Genomic DNA, 22,062 nt, shown 5'->3' with positions numbered 1-22,062 from the left:
ATCATCACTGACTTGTCTCTCTCTTTTTTTTTTTTCCCAAAAATACGATTTGAATGAGGTATTCTTCAAAATCTTCCCTTTTTTCTATTGGTTAAATACATGCAAATGTAATCTTGATTGTTTTCACTGAACTATCTTTTAAAGCGTTAAGGACCTATTTTCCATCGTTAGCATGATTATTTTCATTTAACTTTTTAAGTTGAAGTACAAGACACATCCAGAAAAAGATAAAAGGCACGTATGTATATAGCTCATTGAATTATCAAAAAGTGAGCACACTTATGTAAATATTACCTAGGCCAAGCATGTTAGAGTATGTCAGACACCTCCTTCTGTGCCCGTCCTGATAACTACTACCTCCCCCATCCCCCAAAGTAATCATTGTCATCACTTGCTAATGCATGTTTTGAATTATATACAAAAGGAATCATGCAGGATGTACTTTTTACACCTGGCTTCTTGGGTTAACATTATGCTTGTGAAAGTTATTCACGTTGTTATGTATAGGTATAATTGATTTATTTTCATTGCTTTACAACATTTCTTTATATAAATATATCCCAATTTGTTTATCCATTCTACAAATGGACATGAGAGATGTCTTTTGGGACTATTCTGAATAATATTTCAAAAACATTCACGTGCATGTCTTTTGTAGAGAGTGACGGCTTTTCTGATGGACACATTCTCAGGGTGAATATGCTGGCTCATAAAATAAATGCATGTTTATCTTTAGCAGAATATGTAAAAGACTTTTTATGGAGATTGTACTAATTTACACTCTCAAGAGCAGTGTATGAAAATTCCATCCTTTACAATATTTCGTATTGTCAGTTTTCTTTCGTTTAAGCTTTTTACTGCTTCTCTCAATTTTAGGCATTCTGGCTGTGCAGAACTCTCTCACTGTGGTTTTAATTTACAATACCCCTATGACTATTTGGGTTGAGCACCACTTTACAGATTTGTTAGTCATTTAGATATTTCTTATTGTCCCTATTTTTCTTACTGCTTTGTAGTTCTCTATATATTTGAATACTAATGTACTGAAAAATAGATTCTTCCTATTTCTGTGGTTTCTGTTCCCAGCATTTTAACAGTGTCTATAAATGAACAGTTCTTAAAATTAATGTAGTCTGGTTTATCAGTCTTTCCTCTTATGGGTAGTTCCTTTGTGTCATTGGGAGACTGCACCACAGTCCTGAAGCTATTTAGCTATGCTGTCTTCTAATAGCTTTGTTGTTTTGCCTTTCACATCTAGGTCTACAGTCTTACTGGAATTCGTTTATACATATGATTTAAGGCAGTGATCAAACACTCATCTCAGATTTTTTCTCTTATCTTTTTTGTCCAGTATGGATATTCAATTGACCCAGCATTATGTATTTAAAAGAGAGTTTTTGTGGTGTGTGTGTGTGTGTATGTGTGTGTGTTTTCTGTTTTGTGTTGTATCATCATTGAATACTCTTAATTAAATATCAATACTTATGAAAGTGAGGTTCTGGTTGATATATCTGATATCTTAGAACAAGTTGTCAAACTAACTAGTATAATGAGATTGGCTGGTTGCTCATAACTGTACGGGGATAAGTTGGGAAAGAAAAGAATGAACTCAAGGTTTAAAATTCCCAGTTCAATCTCAACATATATGACCTGAAAGGTTTTATATCTGTCCCGAAAGAAACCTTTATCTCCTGTAGCCACAGAGCTGAAGTTTCTCAAAACCAAATCTAGAGTCTCATCATTCAAGTGACTGAATTACAATCTAATTTGAATCTCCCAACCATACAGGGTATCTTCTGTTAAGTTGAGGGCATTGATTGGGAAGAAATGGGATCCTGAAAGTCAGAATAGAGACATGGGCAGATTCTGATGAAGCTGGGGCCATCGGACCCCTAAATTCTGCTGCGTCTCCTTTGCCAGTAGAAACAGCTCTTTCAACCCTGTTTGTTAACTCACTTTTGCCTGAATAATCTGTAATGACCTTCCCTGAGGTAGCTGCCTAACAAGACACTGCAGATTTTCTTCAGAACCAGCTCTCACCACCCTTCTGTGCTTCTATCTGTAAGGAGACTCAAGCCCAAGCAGGTCTCGAAAAGTGAACTATAAACATTGACTCATGAAGAGGTGCCCATAATCCAAAATAACTGCATGATTTTTCTAATTTATGCAGACATTTAGCTGTGGAATATGTGTGAGAATGGATATTAAGAGAGAGATAATGGCAGAAGGACATAAAGGTTTATCAGGCTGAGTTTATTCATATGGCCCAGTAAGTTGTCTTTTTATAATACAAATTGAGTAATATCACCCACTTCCTTAAGCCCTCAGAAAGGTTCCTGTTGCAGTTAGAAGAAAATTTGACCATTTTTTCATTGCTTAGATGACTTTGTTCAGCCTTGTTTTTTACTGCCACCTGGTCTCTGTGTTCCTTACTCATATGGTCCATGTTCAGTTTCTTGTACATATCAAGCTTTCCCCTGACTCAAGGCTTTAAATTTGCATAAGATCAAAGTTTCTGTATAACTGCTTTCTGTTGTCCTTGTCTCAGCATCACATTTAGAATAAATACACATTCCCTCCACTCTTTATTACTTCTTACTGATTTATTTTCTTTTAAATAGTTATGATGATCATAAATGGAAATGCATTCATAAATTCATTATCTGTATTTCTCCCACAAAACCCCAATATCCAAATCTAATGTCCACAAGACAAATAAAATAGTGCTTCACACAAGTACCTGCTCAATAAATATATGTTTAAAGAATGAATATAAATTACACATGTAAGAATAACACTAATATACTCTACAAATATTTTATAATAGTTTCTAAAAATTCTATACATTTAAATGTTTTAAAACTCTAGATAGTTACAACATTCTAAACAAAATACTATGAAAATGTTCACATTCACAAAGGGCATATCTATGTTATGTAATCAATACATACAAATTCCTTGTGATGTAGAGGGTAATATATATTTCAATGGGATTAAAATTATTTCTTCAAGTCACAACATTGGTAACTGTTTCACAAACCCAACATTGGCAACTATAACACATACACACAAACTTGCAAAGCTCAGCTGTTTAAAAATACTTTCCTTAGAAGAAAATATTGATTTTTCTATGTCAATAAGTGGATTTAATAGTCCCTTTTTTGATCTTCCATATAATTTTAACCACCTCGTAGCATAGAATCAGGTGTCTGTCTTCCCCAAGACCCTGACAGCTCCTTAAAGCCTTGATAATTATATATTTGACAGAATAAAGTATAATATAAAAATTGGACTAAGGGAGTTTTAGAAATAATTATATTTATTTTTAAAAGGGTGCCTGTTAAAAACAAACAACAACAAAAAATAGAAACAACAGAACCAACCAAGGGTTCATGGATAGTAAAGCCAGAAACTAATGCCAGACAGCAACTTTCTTCACTAAGCTATAATAAAAAAGCCCATGCAGTTCACCACATTTGAATGGTCTGATGATGGCAAGAGCCAAAGCACAGGGCTTGAGGGGTCACTGGGTACTAAGCTGGGTTGGGCCAAGGATGTGAACAAAGGAAAGAAGTTTTATATCTGTATGAGTTCATTTCTTTGGTAACCACATTATGTGAAGCCTACAAGTTTGAGAGCTGTTGCTTCTCTTACTTCGATCAAGTCAGTGTAGGTAGGAAACCAGGTAATTGGCTATAATTATCGCTGTGTATGTTCTAAACACATGCTAGAAAATATGAACTGGGGACATGCGAAAAGCTCACTCACCTTGTTTCGTGCTTCACTGTTGAAGGATAGCTTGAGACAGACAGAAGCTTAAAAAGTACTTTTTTAAAAATTAAAATTTCCAGTTTTTTTCTGAAACATTGACACTCCTGTGTTTAACATTACACTGATTGATGAAGAGAAAAACTTCCAAAATAAGATACATATTTATTAAAGTATAAGACATGTTTAAGGTTTTATTGAAGATTAGAAACTAAGTCTAACTTATCTATTGTCATCACATTTTCAATTCTGAATCAGTTGCCTTAGGAATTGAAAATATATTCACTTTTATTACTTTGTTTCTGTTCATTAGGACCTCCAAGAAAAGGTGTAAATACTGGAGGTCTAGGACAACAAATAATGCTTCCCTAGTGCCATCTAGAGCACCCATAAGAGGTAGTTATGGAGCAGTACTTTAAAAATAAAATAATCAAATGACCAAACGTTTTTGATTGATTTACAAACTATTGAATGATTGACTTGTGAACTTACTGTTGAAATACTGCCTATCATGTTTGGTGGGTACTGGTTACAAAGAAACTTATTTCAGGTTTATTTAACCAGTGGCTTATTAACATTAGGATTAAGTTAAAGAGTGTATAAACAAATATATATATATATATATGTGTGTGTGTGTGTGTGTGTGTGTGTATATAATATTTTTATATACATGTAAAACGTAGATAATGTGAAACTTTAAAAGAATTAGTCCATCACAGTAATACAGTAGTTCTAATATATCATAAGTACTCTAATTGCAACAGTGCCAAATGCAGCACAAACAAATGCTTTGTTGATATATTGATTTGGATCAGTATTTTTTGTTACAGAACATATTGATTTCATTATCAGTTATCTTGTTTGTAGCAGTATTATCTACTTAGGTATTGACTCAGTAAGTCGGGTCATCTTGTAGCCCTGGGCTTCTGATGCATACCGAATTTTAGTGCCAATTATGGCATCATTAACCATGGTTGGTTTACTTCAACCTTTAGTGAGATGCCAAACTTAGCCTCAATTTTTTTCTTCTTGGCCAGGATAAGAACTTGAATAAAATGAATCACTTACGTAGATTTTTTAATGATAAAAAAAAAATTCCTCAGAAATAAATGAGATTCATCACAGCAGTGCATAGATGCAGTCTGTTATTAAACTAAACATTTTTTCTAATTTTCACTTTAAAAAATTAGCCTCATCTGGAAGAATCCACTGAAAGAGTCAACAAATTTACATTATATGAGTTTGTGTGCAGAAATACTTAAATCTAATAGGAACAATATGCTTACTAACATAGTGCTATAACATCTGAACTAAAATGGGGTGTGATGAGAAAAAAATTAAATTAACTTAAAAGGTGTTTTGATTACTGCTTGTCTACAGCATGTACATAAAAAATAGAAGACCTTGTTATTTTGAGTGTGACATTTTCCTGTGATGGGAGATGTCAGTAGAATCATAACTGTAATAATTCAGAACTCTGGCAAGATCACGCACCTTTAAAAGTGGTCTTCAAATAGTAATGGGAAAGAAGGAGGTTTTTTTTTTTTTATTGAAGTATCATTGATTTACAATGTTGTGTTAATTTCTGCTGTACAGCAAAGTGACTCAGTCATACATATATATACATTCTTTTTCATATTCTTTTCCACTATGGTTTATCACAGGATAGTAAATATAGTCCCCTGTGCTATACAGTAGGACCTTGTTGTTTATTCATCCTATATATAATAGTTTGCATCTGCTAACCCCAGACTCCCAATCCATCCCTCCCCCATACCTCCCCCTTTTGGCAACTATAAGTCTGTTCTCTATGTCTGTGAGTCTGTTTCTGTTTCATAGATAGGTTCATTTGTGTCATATTTTAGATTCCACCTATAAGTGATACCATGTGGTATTTGTCTTTCTCTGTCTGACGTACTTCACTTAGTATGATAATCTCTAAGTCCATCCATATTGCTGCAAATGGCATTATTTCATTCTTTTTTATGGCTAAGTAAATTGTTAAAGAGTATACACTTGAGCTTTCAGTGGGGTCAGGGTATACCAATTATTCCTCCTATGTAAATAATCAGATAAATTGCATTCTTTCTGAAAACCAACCAGCTAATCAACAACAATGAAGAGGATGAATATAATAACACCACAACCCTGATTAACTAAAAGAATTATTCCAAGGAGGGGACAGCAATTGCCTTCAAAAGAAAAGGACATAAAATTGCTTTTTAGAAAGTAAAATTCTTTTTTGTTTTTAATATTTACTGCCTCTGAATATAGATACCTCCCCTTCCGAAAGAGTCAGACTTAGTAAAGATAAAAAAGAGAGGAAATTTCTCATTTTAAAATGTCTCAGTTAAATATCAAAAGTAAACATATGTCTTTTGATATTCCTGATTGCATTTATTTTGAAGGACTAACTAAGAATAAAGTTGAAGCAAGGGACATCGATTTTAAAACAAACTTCATTTATTCAGTACTCGATAAAGAGAAAAAAAATAATTTGTTTCACCTTTCAGTATGATTTAATTCAGCAGGCAATCATTGATTTTCTATGCTGTACAAAGCTTCGTCCTTGGTGTTATGAGAGGTACAAAAATGAATAACTGTAGTCCCTACTTTTAATAAGCTCATTGTCTATTGAATAAAACAGATTCATAAACTGCCATACAAAATATCAGGTAGTAATTTTATAAAAAAAGGAAAAAGGCTGTCAAACTTTAACGAGCATTGGAATTATCTGGAGGAACTGTTTAAATTAGATTGATTGGCCCCACCCTCAGAGTTCTCAATTTGAATTTCTAACATGGTCTCAAGTTATGCTTATGCTGTGGATCTTGGTATGATACTTTAAAAATTACTGCTTTAAGGATTTGATGGAGTTATTTATTTTTATTTGGTCAACAAAGGAAGAATTCCCAAGAGACATGGACTTGCTATTTGATCATTCATTTGCATTTGACAGGAAGATGAGGAATTAGGCAATCATATGGAAAGAAAATAAATCAATCAAAGACATAATAAAACCAAATATTGAAATCATGTATAGAATGTGTGGTTGGACCATGAATGAATGTATTTGGCTAGTATAGCACAGGGAACTATATTTAATATCCTGTGATAAACCAGGATATAGCTATAAGAACTATATTTAATATCCTGTGATAAACCAGGATATAGCTATAAGACACATGGCAGCTTCCTAGTTCAAAACCAGTAAGAGAAAGAAAAAGAGGGAGATAGGAAGCAAGTGAAAGAGAGAAAGGGAGAGAGAGAAAGAGAGAGAGAGATGCTAACCAGATGGGTACCACAATCCTAGTAATCATCTGTAATCGTGTAAATGTAATCATATGCATCTTATCACCTTTGCCATTGGTTAAAGCAAGTCATATGTCTTCCCACACTCAAGGGGAAGATTTATACAGTAGTGTGAAGACCAGGAGACAGGGACCATGTGGATCACCTTGAAGTTTGTCCTCCATAGTAGAGAAAGCAAAAGTTGTTCGGGATTTGTGAATCTTTAGTGTGTCTCTGTCAAGAATGCAGTAGAAAAAAAACAAAAAAAACAAAGAATGCAGTAGAAAATGCAGCATGATTTATGATTATTTAAGGCTACCAATATAAAATATATAAATGGCATTTTAATACCTGTTTACACTTTCTATTAAATTTCTGGAATATAAAAGAAAACAGAACTTGATGTCAATCTCTCTATTTTGGAAAAATATAAGTTGATTTTCCAGTATGATGCAAGTAAGGAGAGAAATTTTCCCATTTAGATCAGTTGGGACCGTGGAGTTTTAAAAATACTTTTCAGGAAACATGACTAGAGACATTTTTAAATTGCAAAGATACGTACTAACATAAAACAAGAGCAAGGAAGCAAAGAGAGATGTCAGTTCTGAACCAATGGATTCACTGAACATATTTTCTCTTCCTGAGTCCAGGGATAAGATGACCATTATCACAAAGCTCATAATCAGTTTCGTCAGTCATTTCTCTAGCACTCTGTCTTAAATCCCTAGAATGAATCTGTGGATAAAAGGTGACCACTTGGCTGAAGATTAACGAGGTTGAAATATAATACTTAGGCAGGAATTTAGCAAACTCTCTGACAGGTTTCATGATAAGAGGAAAGAAACTGTCAGGCCATACAATTTGTGGGAATTTGGTGAGGATCTTTTGGTAATGTTGATAGTGATTTACTAAATGCAGAAGGTAAAGACAAAATAGCAGGTTTTCTTATGGAATTATAGTATTCTAGCTATGTGAATAAAGCAACTCCTGGCAGATTCTTTAAGAGGTAGTGAATATGAGGAAAAACGGTGCAATAGAGAAGATAATCATAGAAGACATATTAGAAAATACTTAATGACCATTTAAGAATGAACTCAGTTAAAGTAGAGATAAAAACCTGGTGAAGATTTTTTAAAGCAACAGTTCTAGTAATTGCAAGTATAATTTAACTCACTTTGGGTTGAAACTGTCATTGACTTGGGAATATAAGATTACAGATAAACTATCTCTGAATTTATAGGAGAGGTTTTAAGCAGATTAGTATAGAAGTAACATCTTTGGTTACATAAGAAGTTGAGGAATATGAAGCAGTAACAGCAGAGAGAACAGGAGCCAATGTTGGGGCAGAGAGCAGCTACACTATTCCATTAATTCAGGATGGAGAGGAGTTGCTATTGGAAGTGGAATTGTGTTAGCTAACATGTATTTCCCAGCCCAGGGGCTTCCTGAAATTTAAACAGAATTTCAGTTGTCTATGTATAGGTTCATTTTTCAGAGAATAATTTTTAGAGCTTACATAAAATTCTCATCAACATATATGACCCCAAATAAGTATAAGATCTAAAACCTGTTGAAACTAAATTATGCTTTTTTAGAGACTTTCTCTCCCTTTAAGAGCAAAGAGGACCAAGGACATCTGAACGGGGCTTTTGTGCTGAGAACTGACAGAAGTCTAGCCCTTGTCATAAATTTGCCAAGGAGGGAGCCCAAGACAGTTATTACATGTGGAACGATATTTCAGAATACAAGTGCTGACTATACTGTAGATGTCTTTTGTTGTTGTTCTGGTCAGAGAATAAAACCAAGGAATGACTGGCAAGGGCTGATGAAAATAAAATGTTTCAATGAAAAAAATGTTCCTAATAATTACTAATTGCCTAGGCAATTAGGAAAGCCCCAAATTATCACACTCAAATATAGTCTAACTAGACCATTCCTGAAGTTAAGGTTTTATAGAAATAGACTCCTCACAGATTATTATACAAGCAGATTTTAGACAAAGACTTGTTAAAGAAAAATTTCACTGCATGGAGTTAAACAGGCAGTGAAGAATTTATTTGATACTGTGGCAGTAGGGCAGAGGGATTGAACTCAACTCCACTAACACAAAAGGCAGGAGGATTTTTACACTGGGATGAGCTCATGGAAAAGTACAGGAGGATGTTAGGGGAGAGGGAGGTTGGTCACTGTGCTTATGCCGTCTGTGTTCGCTAACTGGTACTTATCTAAATTTGACTCCTACCCTCCCTTAGAAACTGGGTGATGGACGGGCTTTCTTGATGATTAGATTTCAAAGAGATCGTTCCCAAATCCTTGAGAAAGATATGCCTGGGTTTATAAATCTGGCAAGAGGATGTGAGAAGATTTACACCTATAAAGAGTGGACAAATAATTTACAATTGCAAGTTTTCTAAAATGTATGCTCTAAGAAAGGAAGGTCGGGGGACTATAGTCAGGAAGAAACCTATCTAAAGTTTAGACAAGCTGAGGGACACATAAGGCTTTCTTAGACTCGTCTGTGGTTCAGTAATTTCCTTATATGACAACTATACACTCAACTGAAATAGCTCCAGTCCTTATATGGAACCATGAAATTAGTAGTGCTTTCCTTTAGCAAATGCTGTGGAAGCTTAGACTTGGAGCTGCCATACTACATACCATTACTGCAAAACAGAAGCACTGTGTTTCTACTTGCCACTTTCAATTTATTAAACCATTCAATTTTCTCTGAAGGAAAAAAATGTATATGCACAAATATTTGAAGATCTTATTTTAACACATATGCAGCCTGTAAAAATGTTTCCACTAGAGTTTCAAGGCTTTTGCTGAATTGGCTGAATTTTGTATATTGTAGTAAAGCTAACTATTCTTTTGCTTACACTGCTGTAAATTTTGCTTATTGTTATGTATAATGTATGAAGAAGTACAAATGTACAGTGTATATTTTGCAGGAAGATTATGAACTAAATCAAAAGTATTTCCAATATAAATAATAAAATAGAAAATACAATTTAAAATAGAGCCAGAAAAGCTTAGACTCAGAAATAAAATTTTCACAGCTACTTTGGAAAACAAATCATTCAAGGCACATTGTGGGCACAAGGCTTAGTTATTTGTTAGAACTCACTGGAGATATTTTTCAGTTCACATGTGGAACTTAATGCTGAAGCCTACTTTAATTTCTGATGAAAGTTAATCACTCAATTTTTTTGGCTTCACACTAATACTTAATATCAGATAGAGGAGAATGAAAAGAAGTTAAAGTATTATCCACAAAAGAAAGGAAAGGATATTTGCAAACAAGAAGAGTTTTCTAAAACCTAATATGTAACACTAAATACTCAAAAAAAGAGAGAAAGCTATTCAAAGATGACTCTTGGAGAGTTCCTTCTTAGACACTGAATAAGGTCAATATGACTTCAAGATTTATGGAAAATAACAATGGAACAAATGCCCCAAATAGGACAGACTTTTAACATAACTTCCCTCAATTTAATATTGAAGTAAACTTGAAATATAACCAATTCTGAACTGAAATAAGCATTATTTCTCATTTTGGTAACATTGTTGGCCATGTAACCTGGACAACAGATATTTAAGGGTCAATCCAGACTGTTCTTTTGCATTTACTAAACGGTGGATGTTGTCCAGATCTCTCTTGGCTAGTATGGATTAGAAATATTAAAAATATACTTAATGGTCTCTCAGAAAGGGATGTTTTGGTTATGAATCTAAATGGTACTCTTTCAAATTTAGTATACATAGACCAGTTTTCCTTGAGAAGATCAATCTGGGTAACAGCCAAATTAAAATTTTATGGAAGAAATAGACCATTATCAAGCTACTGTTTTTGGCATACTGTACTGTACTAAGAAAGTGAAAGAGGTGTGTGTGTGTGTGTGTGTGTGTGTGTGTGTGTGTGTGTGTCTCTGTGTATATGTATATATACATAGGGTGCTTTTAATTTTCCTTTTCACATATACTGGAATTGTTCACTCTGAAAGTATGCATTTAAATTCTAGTTTCATTATTATCATTTCATTGTATTGCCTCTATTCTTTGTTACTTATTTTACGGTCACTGAATGTTTGAGCCTGCAACACAGATAACCTCAGTGTTTCTCGAATATCTTGACTTCAGCCTAAATTCCACACTTGTTGGAAAATATATATCTACTGCATATCAAAATCTCTGAGAATGTTTACATTTAATCTGTCACATCTAGCTCTAATTTGCTCTTTTCATTAAATTACCAATCTCTAGTTGAAGTCTTTTACAGCTGCTTTCATCTTCCAGAGCCACGAAGATACTCAGTTTCTCCATTTCCCTAAACAAATCACATCAGCAAAAATCTTCTCAAATCACATCAGCAAAAATCTTCTATGTCATATTTGTCTCAAGATGTTGAGTATGGAGGAGAAATACATGGTATGATAAGACTTTCAGCAAAATAAAGTTAAGACTTTGTTGATGGTCATACCTCTTTGGTCTCAGATTACCACTAAATACTGCTTTTTTTTCACCATATATTTGTAGGTACTTCATTTTCTTTCTGAATTCATAAGTGCCTCAGTAAGTCAAACTTCATTATCATTATGTGGAAAAATTCACCTCCATTTAGTTACTCATGGCAGTGAGACTTATCAACCATCTTGGCTTTATCAGAAAGGGGCATCAAAATATATTTTCCTCAATAATTAGATTATATACTTGGATACAATTACACTACTTTGGAAAAAGGAAAAAACCAATGGCATTTAGATTTTTGTATAGAAGAGCATCTTGACACTATTTTTATATTTTACATTATTATTTTCCTTAAAATATTCTTATGAATCAATACCCATATATTTTATTATTTATTAACATGTATTATTAATTTTCTTTTGGATTTCTTTGGACATTGTTTTGTCCAATAGGAAACATAATCACAATTATAAATTAATAGAAACTTTATAATATACCTCTAAAGGAGTTACCATTTTATTTAAAGCATTTATTGATATTGATGTTACCAGTAGAATAAAGTTGAAATTATTTTCATGAAGTTAACAATATATATGTTTGGCATAAAGCCTGTATCGTTAAGGAAAAACAAAGGAAAACCAAAGACCATTAAACTAAGCAGGATATATGCTACCAGATTTTTGGACTTTTGTCCATCTTTTCAATGTTCCTGAGCATTCAATTCCTTTTATTGCCTGGATTATGCTTCTTGGTAATTTTAATTGTACATGACATTTTGAAAACAATGGGTTGTACTAGGTTAAAGGGAGGAAAAACTTAGATATTCAGCTGAGAGAAATGCAGCAGAAGAAATTTGCAGGAAGAAAAATCCTTGAAAAAAATGCATTAAAAAAGAATAATAACAAAAGATCAAAGTTAATGTGTTACAAAAGCAGTCTGAATAATCTGTCCTGGGAACTGTCAGATCTTAATGGTCGAATTCTGTATTCATCAATGCCGCAAATTTTATTATGAGTAAGAAAATGAGTAGAGTTATATATAATTTTGACATGTGATTGGAAATTAGACAAAGAGAATATCATTTTATTGTGCCACCGAAACTAAGTTTGCCATCATTTTCTTGATGTTCTTTCATTTTTGATTGTAAATTTTTGTTTATTAACAAAACACTTTAACTTTTTTAGTCATGGAATAAAAATTAGTTTAACATGATGTGTATACAAGACATTTTGCTAAGTATTAATCTGTGATTAAATTGTGAAATGTATTTTTTTAAGTAAAAATTTCATCTATAAATTACTCTAAAAGCCACTTAGACTGTGACAGTCTTTCTGATAAAACTAGTGGACATATTCTTTCTAATTACATGATTTAAGACCATCATATATTATTTGTATCCATTTGGAGAGTAAAAAGTAAATATGATATTATTATAATTAATTACATACAATTATAATATAAATTTAATTATATAATCCAATATATCTTAAAATCATAATTGGGAGGCAATATGCTAAATAATTTATTTAACAATGGGTAAATAAATTGTGCTTGCATTTTATTTACTGTTTTTCTGATTCTAAACTATTATGTGATAATTGTAGAGAATTTGTAAAATTCTGAAAATGAAAAGAAAATATGAAAAAATACAAAACAAAAACATTATAATGCACTACTCATGCAGTTAAACATTTAAGACTCTGCAACTTGACGCATATTTTGTGTTGTTTACTATAATCAGATGAAGATGCACAAGTATGTCTATATATGTATAAATTGGAGAATAATATTGAATTGGTACAAGAGCATGAATTATTACCCCTTAAGCTTATTCTCCGCCCAGGAAGTGAGACACAGAAGCATTAGAGTTTTCTACCTGGCAGAAGTTTAGTAGCCATGGTATGAAGTCATTTCTTCCCATGCCATAAGCAAAGGAATGGTATATCCAGCATGCTACGCCCAAACCCTTTTCCTTGCCTAAGTTAAATGAAATGGTCTCCAGAGATCTGAGTGAGGTCGAAGATGCCTGCAAGATGGGAAAAGACCATTCAGACCCTGATAGGATGATGGCTGAAATAGTGAATGACTAGGCTGTTCCTCCTGCTACCCCAGCAGTAGACAGATAGAGAGATGGATAGGCAGATAGATGGATAGATTTAGAGAGAGGTACAAATGTGGCAGCCTGAATTTCTGTTTTCAAGTCCAGTGCATATTTTCTGTGAGTTTATTTTGGGTCAAGAAGAAAATGCTAGCAAGACCTGAACTGTTTTGTAGTTACCCTACCAAAAAGGGCTTCTAATTTGGAGGAAACCTTAGCAGCTATGGAAGAATTTGAGCCAGAAGGGAAATCTCACTTCCTGGAGCCTTGCAGCAAAAGAGCCACAGAAGAGATCGTGAAGGACTCACACCTAGAACCACATAAGTCAGCAGTGCCTGGACAGAGTTTAATTTTAACAGGAAGGAGCTACAGGGATAAAAAGGAATCGATTATTTTGCTCTCCACACTCCAAGTCCCTGAAGCCACAAGTTTAGACAATGATGATGGAAATGGTAAGTATCTTAGTTCAGGCAGCTGTAACAAATTACCACAGACTGGGTAGCTTAAACAAGAAATATTTATTTCTCACAGTCTTAAGAGGCTAGAAATCCAAGATCTGGCCACTGTGGTCAGGTTCTTGGTGAGGGCCCTCTTCCTGGTTTATAGATGGCAGCCTTCTCTCTGTGTCCTCATATGGCAGAGAGTTAGCACGCTATCTGGCCTCTTCTTATAAGAGTATCTATATTTTATTTTGTCACTTTCAGTAATATGCAACTTCCAAGTAACTTTTTCATTTCATGTAATTGGTGTTATTTATAATGACCCCTTTTTATTATCTTAATATCTGAAAGATCTTGAGTAGTATACCCTCTATAATTGCTAGTAATGGCGATTTGTCACCTGTCTCTTTTTTCTTTCTTTCTTTCTTTATTTTTTTTTGCGGTATGCGGGCCTGTCACTGCCGCGGCCTCTCGCGTGACGGAGCACCGGCTCCAGACGCACAGGCTCAGCGGCCATGGCTCACGGGCCCAGCCGCTCCGCGGCATGTGGGATTTTCCCGGATAGGGGCACGAACCCGTGTCCCCTGCATCAGCAGGCAGACTCTCAACCACTGCGCCACCAGGGAAGCCCCTGTCTCCTTTTTTCTTGATCAATAGATTATGAGGTTTATCAATTTTATTGATTTTTTTTCAAAAAACACTTCTAGTGTTATTGATTTTTATGTTAAGTTTATCAGATTTAACAAATAAAAATACAAGAACCCAATTAAATTTGAAATCAGATAATGCATATTTTGCATGCATAATTATGTTCCATGTAATATTTGTGACATACTTAAAAATGTACTTTATCTGAAATCCAAATTTAACTGAGTGTTCTGAATTATATGGGGCAGCTCTATATTCTGTATTTTTGCCTGTTTTCTATTTTGTTGGTTTCTGCTCTTTATCTTTACAATACCCTTTCTTCTACTTAGGATATTTTTTGTTTGCTGTTCTTTTACTACTCTCCTATGGTTGTAGGTTTACAGCATTGATTTCAGACATTTATTCTTTTCTGATATTTACATTTAACATAAAAATTTCCCTTTAAACATTTCTTTAGCAGTTTCACATATAGTTTGATATGCTAGCCTTATAATATCATTTGACTCAAAATACTGTGTAATTCCGTTTTGTGTTATATGTTGATACATGTGCTGTTTAGAAATGAGCTATCTAATATGTATATATTTGGGGCTCTTCTATGTGTATTTTTTTATTTCTAGTTTGTGTTCTGATCAGGGAACATAGTTTGAAAGAAACCCTTTTTTAATATCTATTGAGATTTGTTTTATGAATCAATATGTGGTCTGTTTTTGGGAACACTCCATATGTGCTGGAAATAATGTTTAACCTGTAGTTGTTAAGTATAATGTCTCACATATATCAATTAGGTTATGATGCTGACATTGTCATTCATATCTTGCATATCATTTTTTTTGGTCTAGTCACCCTATAAATTAATATGAGGTATAAGAGAACCTGGAAAAGAATAGATACATGTATATGTATAACTGAATCACTTTGCTGTACACCTGAAACTAACACAACATTGTAAATCAACTATACTCCAATATAAAATAATTTTTTTAAATATGAGGTATATATTAAATATTGAATTCTATGTAGATTTGGCAATTTTGTTAGAAGCTCCAATTTCTGTCTTATTTAGATATTGTATGGTGTATTTAATTATTTTTCATATTGTATTCAGTTTTTATAATTGCTGTCTGTAGGAAGGGAAGGTTCGTACAATTTCATTGCTTTCTTGCCATTATGTGTATGATGTTAAATTAAATTGGTTTAATAAGTGTTAAGGTTTGGATCAAAGGCAGTTGTTATAGTTAGTGCTTGATAAATGTTTCCTCGATTCAATACGTTTTAAAATGGGATTCTCATTATATATGTATACATAAAGTCATATATTTTAATATAGATTAGATCTTGAAATGAGTACTCTGGGTGAAAAATGTGTTAATTTATTATAATGTTATGTTTAAGGCACTAGAACTATCAATTTTGACTTGTTCATTTATGACTTATAGAACATATTCATGACATCATTGTTCTATTTAATGCTTCCCAATTGAATCCTAGCCTCCCAGCACATATTACTGTGATTTTTTACTAGTGTTCACTTCTGGGGCTTTAGTAATGTGGAGGAAATTGAGGTGGTATTCTGATGAGAATTTTCTGCTTACTGACTGACATGAGCTACTACAGCCACTATATTAATCTTCTTCCAATCCCTTCACCAGTATAAAAGAGAACCATATAATTTATTTATTTACGTGATTTCTCTGATCTTCTTAGGTTATATAAATTATTGAAGGCACACTGTTGAGAAGATATAGGTTCTGTTGATAGTCAAGACCATACGATTCAATGCCTGTATGTGTATATGCTTTATATACTCAGCAGCAAAGACAGAATTTTTTATTGGATTCAAAAAATAAATATATTTTGAATGTTTAATGGATAACTTAACATGTATCTTAGATAGCATTTGGGCTTTCCAATTTTTTGGAGATGAATATAACTTTGTATTACACCCAAAATTCTGGGGATTATGAAAGTCAAGACTGTCTTCAATGATTTTTTTCTTAAATATTCACAGGAACTTAATTTCTCATGTTCCCCAATAGTACTGTCATTGGTGAGTTATGTGACTATTTCTTCTTGACCTACTATCATAATCCTCACTTTCTTTAAAATCAAACAAGAAGCTTAGCTAATTCCTTGACCACTATATAGAGAACACATATCTGCCATTTATCTTGCCAGTACCTTGGTCTCTCTTGGCTTCTCAGGTTAGTTCCATTGTGAATCCTTGTTTAATTTCCCTCTTGGGGTTTCAGATTTTATTCTTTCATTCTGTAGAGAAATTCAACTTCCTTTATTCCTTCCCCATATTTCATGACAAATCATTGATATTGCATTAGCAACTTTTTCTTGATACCTATAGATAAATAACAATGTTTATATATGTTTCAGAAAAGCCATCATTTAAATAAAACTTTGAAGATAATATGCAGGAATTATTTTTAAAAGTGATATTTCTTTTCTTTTTCACATGACATGGTATATTAAAAATATCAATCTGAATATGGTAATATTTATTTTATACAAGATTTTAATATCTATGTACTGTACTTGATGAGTATTTAAATAATTTATTTGTCATTATGTTAGTCAGCTCTGATTGCCATAAAAAATACCATAGATTAGATGGCTTAATCAATAGAAATTTATTTTTTCTCAGTTACAGAGGCTGTTAAGTCTGAGATCTAGGGTCAGCATGGTTGGGTTCTGGTTCGGGCTCTTTTCCTGGTTTGCAGAAGGCTAACTTTTCACTGTGGCCTCCCATGGCACAGGGAGGGAGAGATGGCTCTTGTTCTCTTCTTATAAGAGGACACACTCCTATCAGATTAGGGTTCCCTCTTATTACCTCATTTTACCTTATGTAATTACCTCCTAAAAGTCATACCTCTAGATATAGTCACATGGGTGGAGAGGTAGGACTTCAATATATGAATATGAGGAGATACAATTCAGTTCATAGTAGTTATTATTGAGTAGTTACTACCTAAATAATAATATATTGGCCCTTACTGTGTGTTTACTCTATATGGAGTTTACATTTATTGTTACTGTTTTTTCATTCTTTGTTTTGAATATTTGAAATTTTTATAACTGTGTCATTTGGAAATGACTTAATACCTTCTTATCAATTTGTGTCAAAAAATTATATAACTAAAGTCTCATATTTAAATAACAAAAAATGATTTGAATTAATTGTTTTTAAATCTTTAATCTTAAACTGTTTGGATTTATACTTTATTTTAAGTACATTTGCTAATATTTTTAGTTTGTACATAAAATTATGAGGTCCCAAGCAGTCTTATTTTTAAATATTAATCAGTTTCTCTCCATCTATTTACTTCTTCTGAAGCATCTATTAGTATTAACCCAGGCTGTGAAAAGAGTGACTGAAAGAAAGAAGAATGTTAGGCAGTGCTAGGATTTAAGTCATTTGTGACTCAACAAAGAACATTTGCTAAACCAAATGTGCACATCAACTGCAAAGGGAGCTTTTTTCAGACATTCCCTAGATAAGGCCCATTCTTTCCAGATTTCAAAACAGCCAATGCCTACAAAGTCTGATTAATAAAAAAGGATTTGATATTTATATTTAGGACTGAATTACAATCATAAAGAGAAATTCAGTGCTTCTGGATTTTTACAAGCTTCAAACTATTTGATTTTACTAAGGCAAGTACATATACCTTTTTGAAGAAAATATGGAAACATTCAAGTTAAGAAAAAAAAATTAACACTCAGATAATCATTTTGTAGAGAGATTTCCTTATAGAAATTATTCAGATATCAGAGCATCACATGGAAGAAAAAGTCTGTTATTTTCTAGGAAAGAGAACTAGAAGCATTATTTAGTCAGTAGTCCTAACTTGTAGAGTTTTCTGTTTTCTGATGCTTTCAAGATACACCAATTAGCTTTTTGTTGCAGAAGTCTATATTCATGTGCCAACATTCCATTTCCTTATCTTCTTTTGAAAGCAAGTTTAAGCATTTGCTCTACTAATTTCTCCAAAACAGGGATTTACCTTGCAATCAATCTTTTAATTTACTGTATTTCGAGCTTCCTTCTTTTTTAAACAGAAATAGCTGCTGGTTATTATGGAATTGCTTTTAAAATGCTGATAATATGAAGTCTCTATAGATTTTTTTCATGACATGAAGGTTTTTGTATTTCACAAAAGTGTGTTATCAAATGCCCAAGAGGGAGCCTGCCACTACTGGGAAAATGAATAAATAGCAATCTTAAAAATTAAAAATTTCTTATTTTTATTGAGGAAGGAAAAGAGATTCATGGATTCATTAGTCATTATAGTTGAAGATAAATGAAATGTGAGTTTTTATAAGTGGTATAATAAATTGAGTGATGCTGTTTTAGACTGGCATTATTTAAGTGTCGTTTGTGGAGGAAATAGAATATTAAATTTATGTTGCAAACAAGTAGACAAGTAACATATGAGATAAATTCAAGCCATACAAAGTAGTTGTGAGAATTACATGAGATTACAGTATTCATCTCAATACAGTATTGAGATGAACTTGAATTAAGTAGAACATTTAATTTGGGGGGGCTGTGTGTGAATTGAAAGGTTATCCATCCAAGGATTAACCCTGTATGTTATAATAAACATTTATTGATCTAACGAAAAGCATATTACTCAATACTTATATGACCCTGTTTCCTTATCTGCCTTACCAATTTTATCTACTATAATCATCCCAATGTGTAATATGTGAGAATCATAGAATCATATTTAACATCATTTTAAAATAAATGATAAACATCAAGATGAGAAGATTTACTAAGAGAAGTATTAAAGCTTGTTAAATTATCAGAACAAGAAGTTTTAGACAACTATGTTACCATGGTGTCTGCTTAATGCATTCAACATTTTATAAAGAAAAAAAACTGAAGAGAATACACACACACAGCTTTCATTAGATGCATTGAGAGTGTCAGAATTCTTTAAAAACATGGAGAAATCCTGAACTCCTGCAGGAAGAAAGAAAAGAAATATATAGAAAATATATTAAAAAGGTTAAAAAAAAAAAAGGAGGGAAGACAATGCTGCTCTAGTTGTTTCATCATCAAAAATCATTATAGGAGTCAAAATGAAGAAATAAGATAAGAAAATGTTTACAGAAAAAATTTTTTTCTAGGACCACATATCCCAAAGATGAATTCAGGTATCATGCCAATACCTAAATTACTGGGACTTAGATTGTCACTGAAAATTGAATGTACCTGAGGGATGTGTTTGTCCTAAGTTAAACTCAGTAAATATGGGGTTTGATGTGATCTTCCAAAGAGAGAGGAATTCCTCACTTTACTGAATACACTTTATAGTATCCTGAATATTAACATGAAGCAGAAAATTTTGACCCACTTAATCACAGTGAAAAATCTTCTAAAATAGTAGTTATTATTCACTGATAACCTACTGTGTTGAAACACAGTAATATGCCTATGCATTCGTTATCTAAATAATGCCTTCTCAATTAAGGTGTCATAGAAAGTTCTAGGTATTCTATGTTAATGTTATTTTCAGCCTTTGAGTTAACAGGTAGGAACCTGAAGGAGCCTGAGCAGGCTTCTGTGTTTTACCCATTGGGACATAAACATATTATCATCTTCTCTGTGTGCAGTAAAGTAAAGGTTAGGAAGCAATGACATAATTCTTACAATGGCCTTATTAAATAGTTACTGTTATTATCCTCACTTTACATAAATTTAAGCTGAAAGAAGTTTAGTAATTCTATTTAAAGAAGTTAAGTAACATTCTCTAGATCCCATGGCTAGAGAATCTTGTGCACTCTAAATCTGTCTGATTAATCTTGAGCTTTCAAGTACTTTACGAGTACACATGATAGAGTCTCTCTACTTCCAAGTCATCTGTATACTCTCCTTCCTCCTTTCTGCCCCTTCTTGGATGAAGGTATTCATGCATTTGTTAATTCCATCCCCATTATTATACTTGCAAATCTTAGTTTACAAATGAAATGCAGTAGAAAGGGTATAGACCTTGGAATCAATGAAACCTGGGTTGTAGCCCAAATTCTAAATGATAGCTACAGTAATACTTTTAGGTGGGTTAAATTAGTGAACTCCAAACTCTCTAGGATTCTAGTTTAGCTTAATGAATGTAAATATATATGGAGAATTCACCTAAATTAATGGAATGTGTAGCATCTCTCATTAAGCTGGTTTATGGTGGGTAATCCAGTTTCAGTAGACTATGTCAGTGAAGGTGGGCCAGAGCAGAGTATCAGACAGAAGCCCCTGCTAATACCTTCAGTTGCTATCCATTGTCCGTGATCATCTCAGGCACTGGTTGACCATCTGCTCTTTAACCACTGCGATCTGAAAAAACTGATGTTTTGGTTCCATGACCAAATAATGACTTTCCCTCATGTATCTCCTCCCATCAATTAGCCCCAGTTAGTGTATACTTTATCTTATTCAATAATATGAAAGAGCATATTTGCTAGTTATTATTGAACTTCTCCAGACAATCAGATGGGGGGAAATATACTCTGATGTCTGGGAAAGGTGTAGAGGTAAAAATATATATTATCTACAGGGAGCACAGAAGGTTTTCTAATGGATCAAAATTTCTCCAAATTATGGCAAACCAAAAGCAATGTCTTGTTGGATAAGAATGGTCTACACCTAGATGTGCAGCTGCTGGGACACAATTCTAAATAAAATTAAACAATACTCTTGAATCTTACATAGCTCATTGGTTTAGACAGAAGTCTTTCTGATTTCAGATTTAAAAAAGCAGTAAACTCAGAAGGTTTTTGTTTTTTTGGTTAAGGAGTGATTCGTAGTAGCTTTCCTTCCAGATATCTATATGATAATAGAGTTTCCAAGTCTAGTTAATATTAACACCTTAGGAGTTTATCTCCTCACTATAAAGTGTATAGTAGTTCCTCTTGTCACACAATGTTATTTTCTTCTCCTCCTTCTCCTCCTCCTTTACCACCACCACCACTATCACTATACTTAACACAAAAAGAGGAGGAAAACTATGTAATTTTGGTTTATTACTGATCTCTCAACAACACTGGACACAGTTCCTGCTATATATTTGGTATTCAGTAACAATCTGGTATGTTACAGGAAATTCTAGAGAGGATAAAGGACCTCAAGGGAGAAGATGATGTATCATTTAGGGTCCAATCATGAAATAAAAACCACATAATAATTTGAGCACTGAAAGTTTAATCTAAATATGTATTATCTACTTTAAAACAGGTTTAATATTAAGAAATAAAGAAGCTCTTAAATATACAAGAGTAGTAGTCATTGAGAAAAAACACTGTCTCCATGACTGAGGATGAGTACAAAGGAAGGAACAA

At 33.0% G+C, this 22,062-nt stretch overlaps 2 pseudogenes; one reads left to right on the top strand and one right to left on the bottom strand.

Moving 5' to 3' along the window:
- The window catches only part of LOC115853305 (protein enabled homolog), a 118,997-nt pseudogene extending 107,615 nt beyond the window's left edge, over positions 1 to 11,382 (bottom strand).
- Positions 11,383 to 13,847: 2,465 nt separating this feature from the next.
- The window catches only part of LOC115853306 (large ribosomal subunit protein eL8 pseudogene), a 52,727-nt pseudogene continuing 44,512 nt past the window's right edge, over positions 13,848 to 22,062 (top strand).

The sequence above is a fragment of the Globicephala melas genome, chromosome 18 (genome assembly GCF_963455315.2).
Source record: "Globicephala melas chromosome 18, mGloMel1.2, whole genome shotgun sequence".
NCBI classification, from domain to species: domain Eukaryota; kingdom Metazoa; phylum Chordata; class Mammalia; order Artiodactyla; family Delphinidae; genus Globicephala; species Globicephala melas.
The sequence above is the reverse complement of the archived record's forward strand: the minus strand, read 5'-3'. Positions and strand labels throughout refer to the sequence as shown.